Here is a 10614-nt window from a genome sequence, read left to right on the forward strand (position 1 = left end):
TGCAGTATTTCATCCACTGTAGGGATGGGGGTATCTCTCCCTCACAATAGCCTCATTAGCTTTTCTCATGTCTAAACACATCCTAAGGTCTTTGTCATGTTTCTTTGGGAGAATCACTACCGGATTTACCCAGGGAGTAGGACCTTCAACCTTCTCCACAATGTCCATGTCCATCAGTTCCTTGATTTTCTTCTCGACTGCATCCCTCAAATGATAGGGTATCCGTCTCAGTGGTTGAGCGACTGGTTTCACATTTGGGTCTATGTACAGTGAGATTTGTTTGGTGTTTAATTTACCTACTCCTTTGAACACATTTGAATACTGTTGTTGCAGAATACTTTTAACATCTGTGATTGCTGCAACGTTTTCCCCTATTTTTAGTACTCCAAGCTTAATAGCTGTCATTTTACCAAGGAGTGGTTCACCATTACCTCTAATCACAATGAATTCAGCTTCTTCAGTCCTGTCACCTATCTCGATTACACATTTGAAAGCACCTTTGACAGATAGTGTCTGGGTTGAGGAATATGCATACATATTTCTCTGCTCTTTGGGCACATATGATTCACATTTTATGTTTTCAGCTTTTAGCTTCTCCCAAACATTTTCTCCCATGACATTACTCGTTGCCCCAGAATCTACTAACATTTTTAACTCAACTCCCCCTACACAAAATATTAGTCTTTCAGGCATTTCACAGTCTTTCACCATAAATGCATAGTCATTGTGCACAAGTCTCTACAGCATTAACGTTTTGCTTCTTTTGTCCTTTGGTACGACACATTTTTGAGAAATGGTCCTTACCGTTGCATTTATGACATGTTTGTCCACGTGCTGGGCATTTGGGATCCTTACCCATGTGGTCAGTGTAGCCACACCTGTAGCACTGCTTCTCTGCTTTATTGTCATCACAATTCTTCAATTTACCTTTTGGCCTTGTGAACTTTCCTTTTTTCGTTGTGATACGACTGATCGTTTCCCCCTCTTTCTTGATACTGCTCCCATTCATTGCTGCTAGTTGCTCTTCCACTCGCTCACATTGCGATGCCAACTCCAACGTGCGAGCCAAAGTCAAACCAGGTCCATCCTCGAGAAGCTTTCTCTTCACGTATCCAGAACAGCATCTGCTCAGGATAGCGTCTCTAATTTGATTGTCCTTGTCTCCTTGAAAGTCACAGTCCTTCGCAGCCTGACGTAAACGTGTACCAAACTGTTGCACCGTTTCTCCCTGATTTTGGAACAACTTGTGGAAGGATTGGCGCGCGTACGCTGCATTCACTTGGGGAACAAAGTAGGAGTCAAGTGTCCTTACTGCTGCCGCGCAGTCGGTCACCTCACCCGTGTTTGGTAAAGTGAAGAAAACATCCTGCACGTCCTGTCCCGCCAAATGCAAAAGTAGAGCGCGTCTTCTTTGTTTAGTAGCATTGGTCGTATCCTCGTTCATTATCAGTCCTTTACCGTCAGCATACAACTCGAAAGATGTTAGCCATCGTGTCCATCTTGGCCCGAGAGTAGCTGGATCAGTGCAGCAAGCAAACGGTTGTAGCTCCGACTTAGCCATGTTAGCTCAAACTTAAACTTGCTCACGAAAATCGTCGTCGTTATCTCCTCTTCCTTAGAAGGTGGACGTCATCCTCGTCGCCATTGTTGTGTGCTCACCTTATATCTTTATTAGGTAATGCACTCTGAATTTAATCAGGACCCGAACCGATGTCTTTAATCACTTTTATTCATGAAACAGAGGGCCATCAACTTGCCGCTCTGTCTGCATATTCATTTCCCTGAACGTCACTCCTTCACTACGTCATCACGTAGGCCCACAGTACAATATCAGTACATGACAGTTCATGACGGTTCATCTTAGGCGGCAGCAAGAATTTACGTAACTGTTCTAAAATATGGTCAAAATGTCTTTTTTTGCTTGAGATTTTCCTATCATTGTTCCAGGATCTTTTAGTACAATTCTTGTTCTCCAAATGTTAAGAAAATGTCATTTTCAAAACTCGTTCAGAAAAAGAAGTATATATATTTTTCTGCGGTAATGTTGGAGATTTTCAATAAATACAAATTCATACCGTTTTAGGGTTCTCAGGAGAAAAGAGGCACTGCATGATGGGCATGTTTTGACTTCATTTATCGGTTTATTATAGTTGCTGGCATCACACCTAGACGGCGACTCTAGGAAAAAGGAGGTGAACAAAGACGTGGAGGCAGTAGAAAAAGAAGCAAGGCATGATGGTCATGTTTCTGAATCTATTTTTTACTTAATTTAAAATGTTTTGGTTTTGAATGACTAAAGGTGTACTATGTTAACAGTTCTACGAATGCTGTCTCATCCACTGAATACGTGTGCTCACACTTTTGTACCAAATTAGCCTCTGACTGTAGATGGTGTGCGCGGTGAAAACGTCGGCCCCGGCGACGTATACGACTCATACTTACCTGGCAGGGGAGATACAATTATCAAGAAGATGGTTCACCCAGGGTGAGGCTCAGCCATTGCACTCCGGTTGTGCTGACCCCTGCGAATTCCCCAAATGTGGGAATCTCGACTGCACAATTTCTGGTAGTGGGGGACTGCGTGCGCGCTCTCCCCTGATTCTCCTGTACAATATAAAATCCCTCACACGAAGCCAAATTTCATAGTCGCCACATACTGAGCGATGGTGCATCAAGCTGTGCTCTGCAACTGTGCACCTACTTGCCGAACTTCATTCAACAAATTAGTAATTGCAAAATAAAATGTACTTACTACGTTCCCGACCCGTTATTGATACGAACGTATATGATATAACTTTCATATAACCTGCTTTCTGGAATAGCCCCACGGATCATTTCCCGTTCTCCATTTACCTACACTATAAAGAAAAACTAATGGCCAAAAGGTACGTGGACCCAGACATACAACTGATTTTTGCACCCCCTACTCTACTGGTCAAATCAAGAGTAGTTTACATCACAGTCCGTTAGCTTCATTCTCACAGGATAAAGCAGAGGGTCAATGACGTCATTGATTCAAGTTCATGGCGGCTGGCAGCAAGGATATACGAAAAAATATGATCAAAATGTCTTTCTTTAAATCAGAAATTGTGCCAGAAAAGTTTAGTACAATCCTTGTTCTCACATTTTTAAGAGAATGTCATTTTCTAAACTTGCTCAGAAAAAGAAATATATATCTTTCTGCGGTACTGTTGGAGATTTTCTATAAATACAAATTCATATGGTTCTCAGGTGAAAAGAGGCAATGCATGATGGGTATGTTTTTACTTCATTTCTTATGCTGCCACCACCACTAGATGGCAACTCTAAGAAAAAGGAGGTGAACAAAGGCGTGGAGGCAGTAGAAAGAGAAGCAAAGCATCAGTTTATGGGTATTTACGAGGGTATTTTTATATTAATACTTTAATAGCTAAATGGCTCCTATTATTGTTCCTTACATATAGTATAATTTGTGGAAAATATATTAATTTATTGCTCAATGCATAATCAATAGTTTTATATTTGAATGGGTGGATGTCACCAAAAGCTGTCCCTAAAGCTTAACCAATTTGGTCTGTAAACTTTAGCAGAATTAATAACTACAAGGCAGGACTATTAACTATTTCCCATTGACAAGTATAGGTGGCTCCGCTTTCGCAGAGCATCAAAAAATTGAGATGAACTCTCATTGTTCCTCCCCACGGAAATCTTTAGTAAAAGGCGATCGGTGAAATTGCAGCAACCATTCCTTCTAATACAAACAATAGACGTTCATAGATTTACTACATTTAGAAGGACTCAACCTAAATAGACAGTTTAAACGAGTATTTTGTGTTCATCAATGTGTTTTTTCCTTGAAACATTGTTGGCGCACAGGATTATGGATACCTGATATTTCAAACAGCGTCACCTATCGATTGGGCAACTATTTTGAGTGTGAGTTTTGAACGTATAAACAGTTGTATGTCTTGGTCCGTGTACTTTTGGTATGAGAGAAATGGAAATGATCCGATTTCCGTGTGTTATTTTCAAATGTGTAATTTCAGATTTTTATTCAACACAAATCGGGAAACAAAAGACGATCGTAATTTCCTCAAATGAGTGTTAAGAAATGCTGGCGTGGATTGGAATGCGATTCACCTCCACTGCGATGGTGGCGTTCGAGGGTTAATGTAAATTGCCACAGCAGGAAACAGGAAGTAGTTTGGCGAAGTGGGCCGCGTGTTTTTTTGCTGCGTGTTTTTTTTCCCGTCAAAATGTTCGTCAAACAGCTATCTTGCCTTCGGTCCCGAAATGTATCCAAAGATCCGATTGTTTTTGGCGAATGACCAATTCGTTTTGTTGGTCATTAAAAGCTATTCCCATCAGGAGCTCAGTTCATCGTTATTCTATTGGGTCAACGTGAACCACGTGACACTAAACCTCCACGAACACACGAAAATCTGCAACCGATGCACAGGTTGAAAACAGCCCGGTGACGCATTATCATTCCAAACTCTTAATAGTTGAGGTTTGTTACGGTGGTCGGTACGTGGCATTAGTATGACTCAATATATTTAAACCGTAACTTGAATTGGTAGTCTCTTTATTTAAGTAGTTTTCTCAGACCAACTTTAGGTTATCGCTTCTCGGCCTTTTGGCTAAGATCAAGTGTAGTATCTGTTCTTATCAGTTTAATATCTGATACGTCCCCTATCCGGGGACCATATATTAAATTGATTTTAGGAACTGGGAGATGGAATTAGGGGCTTGCTCCGTCCACTCCACGCATCGACCTGGTATTGCAGTACTTCCAGGAACGGTGCACCCCCCTCTGCTGGTCAAATAAAGGATAGTTAAGTCAGGAAGCCATTAGAATCGGTTCGCTTCATTCTCACAGGATAAAGCAGAAAGTCAATAACGTCTTGAAAGGGTTTGATTCAATCAAGTTCATGACCTTTATCTAAATGTGAATAGCAGAAGAATTCTATCCTTTACAACAAAATAGAAAACATATCGGCCCTACGATTGGCTGGCCACCAGTTTATGATGTCCAGTGGGGATGGGCGATACCAATGATTTTGGAATCGATCCGATACCAAGTATTTCCTACCCAAAATACCCGATATTCGATCCGATATCGATACCGGAAGTGTAATTTCCCGCCCAAAAAACGATTTAAATGCAGTGGCATTCTTGCTCTTGGAGAGTCATCTATTGAATTTTGTAGAAAAAAGTATTACGTCACGTGAATTATTAACCTTTTTAGACATTAGTGCATTAGTGGAATATGCATATTAATAGTATAACTTTAATAAAAAGGAGCTATTCTTTACTTTTCTCTCTCTCTCTCTCTCTCTCTCTCTCTCTCTCTCTCTGTTGTTGGGAAAAAGTTTTGTCTTTTAGTATAATCTAAAAAGAGACATGGTACCAACAGAGATGCAGGGCTTAATCGTCATGAGCAGCAAAACTATCAATTTGTAAAGCCACTGGATACTTACATTTAATATTGTAATACTTTAGTGTTGTTTATAGGAAGTGGAGTTACAAATAAAACGTATGGCGTTCGACCACAAATTGAAAAGGGGAAAACTTTATTTATAAATGACTGACTAAAGCGTAGTAATTATTGCTTCAAATAGCACATCAACCACAAATGCTTACAATTTTTGGTTAGCACCTGATACCTGGATATGTCTTGCCTTTCTGAAACGCTGCTACTAAGGTACTTTGATACCTTAGCCTCGGTGTGGCTGCAGGGTTTTCCGTCGCTGCCTTAGTGTCTGCGGCACGTTTCAACTGCAGCTCTTCATGAACCGTGGGGTGAATTTTGCTTAAATGTTTTGTCAAGTTTGTGGTGTTGCCACAATATTTAATTGTTTTGTGACATATTTCACATTTTGCCTCGTTGTTATTAAGTAAAATATAATATCCCCAAACCAGACTTCTCTTGCGTTCGGACTGGGCCGCCGCCGTGGCCATGCTTGTTTGTGTTTGTTTGGATTGGAACGGGAGGCGGAGGAGGAGGGCTTGGCTTGTGAGAAAAGGGGGCGGGAGCAAAGCAGAGCAGGACACGCCGGTGCAGCAGGCGGAAGGAAAAGTAGTGCTAGCATGAGTGCAAGTCGTCAAATTGGAGCAGAAAAAAATGAGGAAAAATATAATTAAATAATTGTAAGTATCGATATTTTAGCTAGGGAGATCGATACTCAAAAATGAGCAGCCTGGATCGATATATCGATACTTTTGTATCGATCCGCCCATCCCTATGTGATAGGCTCCAGCACGCCTACTAACTAGGGGTGTAACGATACATCGATACACATCGATTAATCGATATAATGCTCTGCGATTTATTGGCATCGATGCTAAAGGTAAACATCGATTTATATCGCCGTGTTTGACCTCGGACATTAGACGCGACTTTATTTTGAAATCCAGTTCATTGTTGCTTGCTTCCTCTTTTCGGGAGCAGTGCGCCCGGCGTTGTTGTGTTGTGAGCAGATCACGCACGTGAAAGGGGAGGGGACAACTAGTACGCGGCTCCTGGGCTGCTGCTATGGCTAGTGTCCAAAAAGACGAGGAAATTTGCTCCCCTTTAGGTTTCAAGTCATTCGTTTGGAAGCACTTTGGATTCCAAAGAAAAGATGGCTCAACGGCCAAGACACGTGCAGTTTGTAAATCCTGCCATGCGGTGATCAAATATTCAGGGAGCACAAATCTCGCCGCACATTTAAAAAAAAAACACGACAACAAAGTTCAGTGTTAAAGTAAGGAATTTGTATACTACAATACTCTTGTAATTTCCTAAATAAAGAGTTTGCAGTACCTTGTTGATTTTGCGTATGAATTGTTATAAATCAGGATATTGTTCTATATTTTTTATTTAAAAAAAAAATCGATCGTAGAGCACTATATCGCGATATATCGTGAATGAATCGCAGCAGGCTTTAAGATATCGACAAATATCGTATCGTAGTTCTTTATATCGATATTATATCGTATCGTGACAAAACCCGCATTGAGGGGAGGGACATGATCAGAGTAGTACTTTGAAATTGGTTAAACAAAAATTAAGCTAATGTAGTGACGTACTCCTGATATTCAACTCAGTCGATTAACAGTATCGTCGTATTAGTTCAACTAACAAAAGCCTGTTATGTATTTCTGAAGTACTTTTGTACTGAAGTACTTATGGCTGTATTCATTTACACGGCTTAAATCTTTACAACTTCGACACAAATCTAAATTAACTTTAATAATAAATATATTAATGGCTAAATGGCTCCGTTTATTGTTCCTTACATATAGTATAATTAGTAGAAAATATATTAATTTATTGCTCATATTAGATAGTTTTATATTTGAATGGGTGGATGTTACCTGTAAGCTATGGCAGAATTAATGGCAACAAAGCAGGAATTTTGATAACTTTCCATTGACAAGTACAGGAAGCTCCGCTTTCGCAGAGCATCAAAAAATTGAGATATACTCTTGTTGTTCCTCGCCACGGAAATCTTTAGTAAAAGGCGAAAGATTTATACGATCTGAAGAGAAACAAGAGTGAACTGATTTCGGCTTGTCCAAACGGGCCACCCCATTGCTGGTCTCACCAAAGTAACAGGCGGTGTCACACTAGCAACCATTTCCTTTTAATAAAAATAGATCTTCATATATTTGCTAAATTTAGGAGGCCTTAACACTCAACTAAGATGTATAGTTCGAACAAGTATTTGGTGTTTGGCAATTCTATGGAAACGTTTACACTCTAAACGTGTCGTTGTGAGTCCATGCTTGCTCTGCTGCGTTCGGTTCCAACTCCCTGACCTGTTTGTTTGCATTGTGCACGTTCTCCACTCTGGTTTCCTTCCATTTCCCCCAAACATGCATGATAGGCCCATTGAGCGCTCCAAATTGCCCGTAGGTGCGAGTGCGGACGGTTTTTCGTCTCTGTGTGCCCTGCGAGTGATTATTATTTGTTAAAGCGTATATGCCGTTACACCGCTAGATGGCAGCAGCGTTGACTTCCGCACCTGACCACAAAAAGAAACGGGAATCACGTGATGCGCAGGAAAAGAAGCATTAGTATGAGTCGATATATTTAAACCGTAACTTGAATTGGTAGTCTTGTAGTGGGTTGACATAATTCACCCGGAACCTAAGTTCACGTTGCCGAGTTCCGGTGGGATGTTTTACACGTGTGGGAGTTTCCTGTTTGAGGAGTGTGTGTTAGGATCTCGAAGGGAAAAGAGTCGGCCCGTGGTTGAGAGAAGCTAATTATAAATGTCATTAAAACAACTGCCGTTGGCACCGTCATTTATCACTCCGCCTCCGACTCCAGTCCTTGCACACCACACTGGTGACCCTGACATCAGTCCCGCTGAGGATTCCGGGACTGAACAGAATACCGAGCGAGACGGCATGGCGCATTCCGCCGTCCTTAGGCTGCCTGAGTTTTGGGAGACTTCTGCAGCAACGTGCATGGTTCGCACAGGCGGAGGCTCAGTTCGCCCTCCGGGGAATTACGGATGACGCCACATGCTACTACCACGTTGTCTCGGCACTCGGAAGCTCCACCGCAGCCAGAGCCGTAAGTTTCATCACTTCCCCTCCGGCCCAGGATAAATATGCAGGGCTCAAGGCTTATCTCCTCAGGATTTTTGAACTGTCGCGATCCGAACGAGCCCGGCGCCTGCTTGCTATTCAAGGCATGGGGGACAGCAAACCCTCTGAACACATGGAGATGATGTTAAACCTGCTGGGTGGGGAAGAGCCGAATTTTCTTTTCATTGAACTGTTTCTGCGACATATGCCGCCGCACGTCCAAACGGCCCTCGCAAATACGACCATTACGGAGCCGCGTGCTCTTTCGGAGGAAGCGGACCGTTTCTACTTGGCCACCCAGCGTTTCGCCCCTGGTGTGCTGGCCCCAACACGCAGCTACACGTCCCCGAGCGCTGGCGTTTCCCCTGGCAGAGGACGCGCTGCAACTGACAGCCGCACCAGCACAGGTTTGTGCTACTTCCATGCACGTTTTGGCGCCAAGGCTAAAAGGTGCCGCTCCCCTTGCAACTTCGACACGACGGGAAACGCCAAAGCCTGCGCTCAGTAGTGGCCGTGACCGCAGGCAAAAAGAACCGGCTGCTGTTCGTTGAGGACTCCCTCTCTGGTCGCAGATTCCTCTGTGACACCGGCGCCCAGAGAAGCGTCCTGACGGCTACAGTGGACGACGCTGCTGGAGGGTTGCACGGCCCGCCCTTAACATCCGCCAACGACACCCCCATCAGGACGTATGGCACAAGGACTGTGGACATATGTTTCGGGGGTCAGCGTTTCACATGGGACTTTGTCACTGCCGACATCTCCTTCCCCCTGCTTGGCGCAGATTTTTTGTGCGCCCACGGACTGCTCGTGGATGTTAAGAACGGCCGCCTGGTGGACGCGTTAACCTTCTCCTCCTTCGCATGTGTCCGCGATGAGGGGAATTATGTGGGTCTCTCCAGTTCGCTCTTCGAGGGCGACATGTACCAGAAACTCCTCGGAGAGTTCCCCAGCCTTACACGGCCCACTTTTGCCGCCACCACAGCTAAACATGGGGTCGAGCACCACATCGAGACCAAAGGCCCCCCCATCTACGCTAGGGCCCGACGGCTCAACCCGGAGAGACTGACAATTGCTCGGGCCGAGTTCGCCAGCATGGAACGCCTTGGCATTGTTCGCCGCTCTGACAGCCCGTGGGCCTCCCCACTCCACATGGTGCCTAAGCCGGACGGTGGTTGGCGCCCGTGTGGCGACTACCGCCGCCTCAATGATGCCACCACGCCCGACCGCTACCCGGTCCCCCATGTTCAGGACTTTTCGATACATCTAGCAGGGAAGCACCTGTTCTCCAAAGTGGACCTGGTGCGGGGTTATCACCAAGTCCCGGTGCACCTTGCTGACATCCCTAAAACGGCGGTGGTGACTCCTTTCGGGCTTTTCGAGTTTCTTAGGATGCCCTTCGGCCTGAAAAACGCGGCCCAGTTCTTCCAGCGGTTGATGGACTCTGCGCTTAGGGACATGCCTTTCATCTTCGTCTACTTGGACGATGTCCTCGTCGCCAGCTCCTCGGAGGAGGAGCATGCGGCACACCTGCGGGCCCTTTTCACAAGGCTCGACCAGCATGGCCTGATCATTAACCCGGCGAAGTGCGTCTTCGGGGTGCCGTCGATCCAGTTTCTTGGGCATCTCATCGGCAGTAATGGGGCCACCCCCTTGCCGACAAAGGTGGAAGCAGTCTCCGCTTTTCCCCGCCCACGTTCGGCCCGGGGGCTCCGGGAGTTCCTTGGGATGGTTACGTTCTACCACCGATTCATACGCCGGGCGGCCCACATCATGCACCCACTGTATGGGGCCCTTAAGGGTAAGACCCCCAACCAGGACATCGACTGGACCCCCGAGAGGATCAAAGCTTTTGAGGATACTAAGGCTGCGCTGTGCCAGGCCACCTTGTTGGTCCACCCGTCGCCTGGAGCCCCGGTCGCCCTCACAACCGACGCATCTGACTACGCAGTTGGTGCTGTATTTGAGCAGTGGGTTGGTGGCGCCTGGCAACCGCTCGCCTTTTTCAGCCGCCAGCTGGTCCCTAGGGAGCGCAAATACAGCACATTCGACAGGGAG

General features: G+C 44.9%; 3 non-coding genes across 3 annotated transcripts; 2 read left to right on the forward strand and 1 right to left on the reverse strand.

Moving 5' to 3' along the window:
• The first annotated feature begins 2434 nt into the window (after positions 1 to 2434).
• On the forward strand, positions 2435 to 2598 carry LOC133145729 (U1 spliceosomal RNA). The gene has a single exon (XR_009710980.1). It is a non-coding gene; the product is annotated as a U1 spliceosomal RNA (small nuclear RNA).
• A 2001-nt stretch (positions 2599 to 4599) lies between these two features.
• LOC133145778 (U2 spliceosomal RNA) lies at positions 4600 to 4791 on the forward strand. The gene has a single exon (XR_009711027.1). It is a non-coding gene; the product is annotated as a U2 spliceosomal RNA (small nuclear RNA).
• A 2617-nt stretch (positions 4792 to 7408) lies between these two features.
• Positions 7409 to 7522, reverse strand: LOC133145998 (U5 spliceosomal RNA). Its single transcript, XR_009711239.1, has one exon. It is a non-coding gene; the product is annotated as a U5 spliceosomal RNA (small nuclear RNA).
• Positions 7523 to 10614: the final 3092 nt, after the last annotated feature.

This window comes from Syngnathus typhle, linkage group LG21, assembly GCF_033458585.1.
Source record: "Syngnathus typhle isolate RoL2023-S1 ecotype Sweden linkage group LG21, RoL_Styp_1.0, whole genome shotgun sequence".
NCBI classification, from domain to species: Eukaryota; Metazoa; Chordata; class Actinopteri; order Syngnathiformes; family Syngnathidae; genus Syngnathus; species Syngnathus typhle.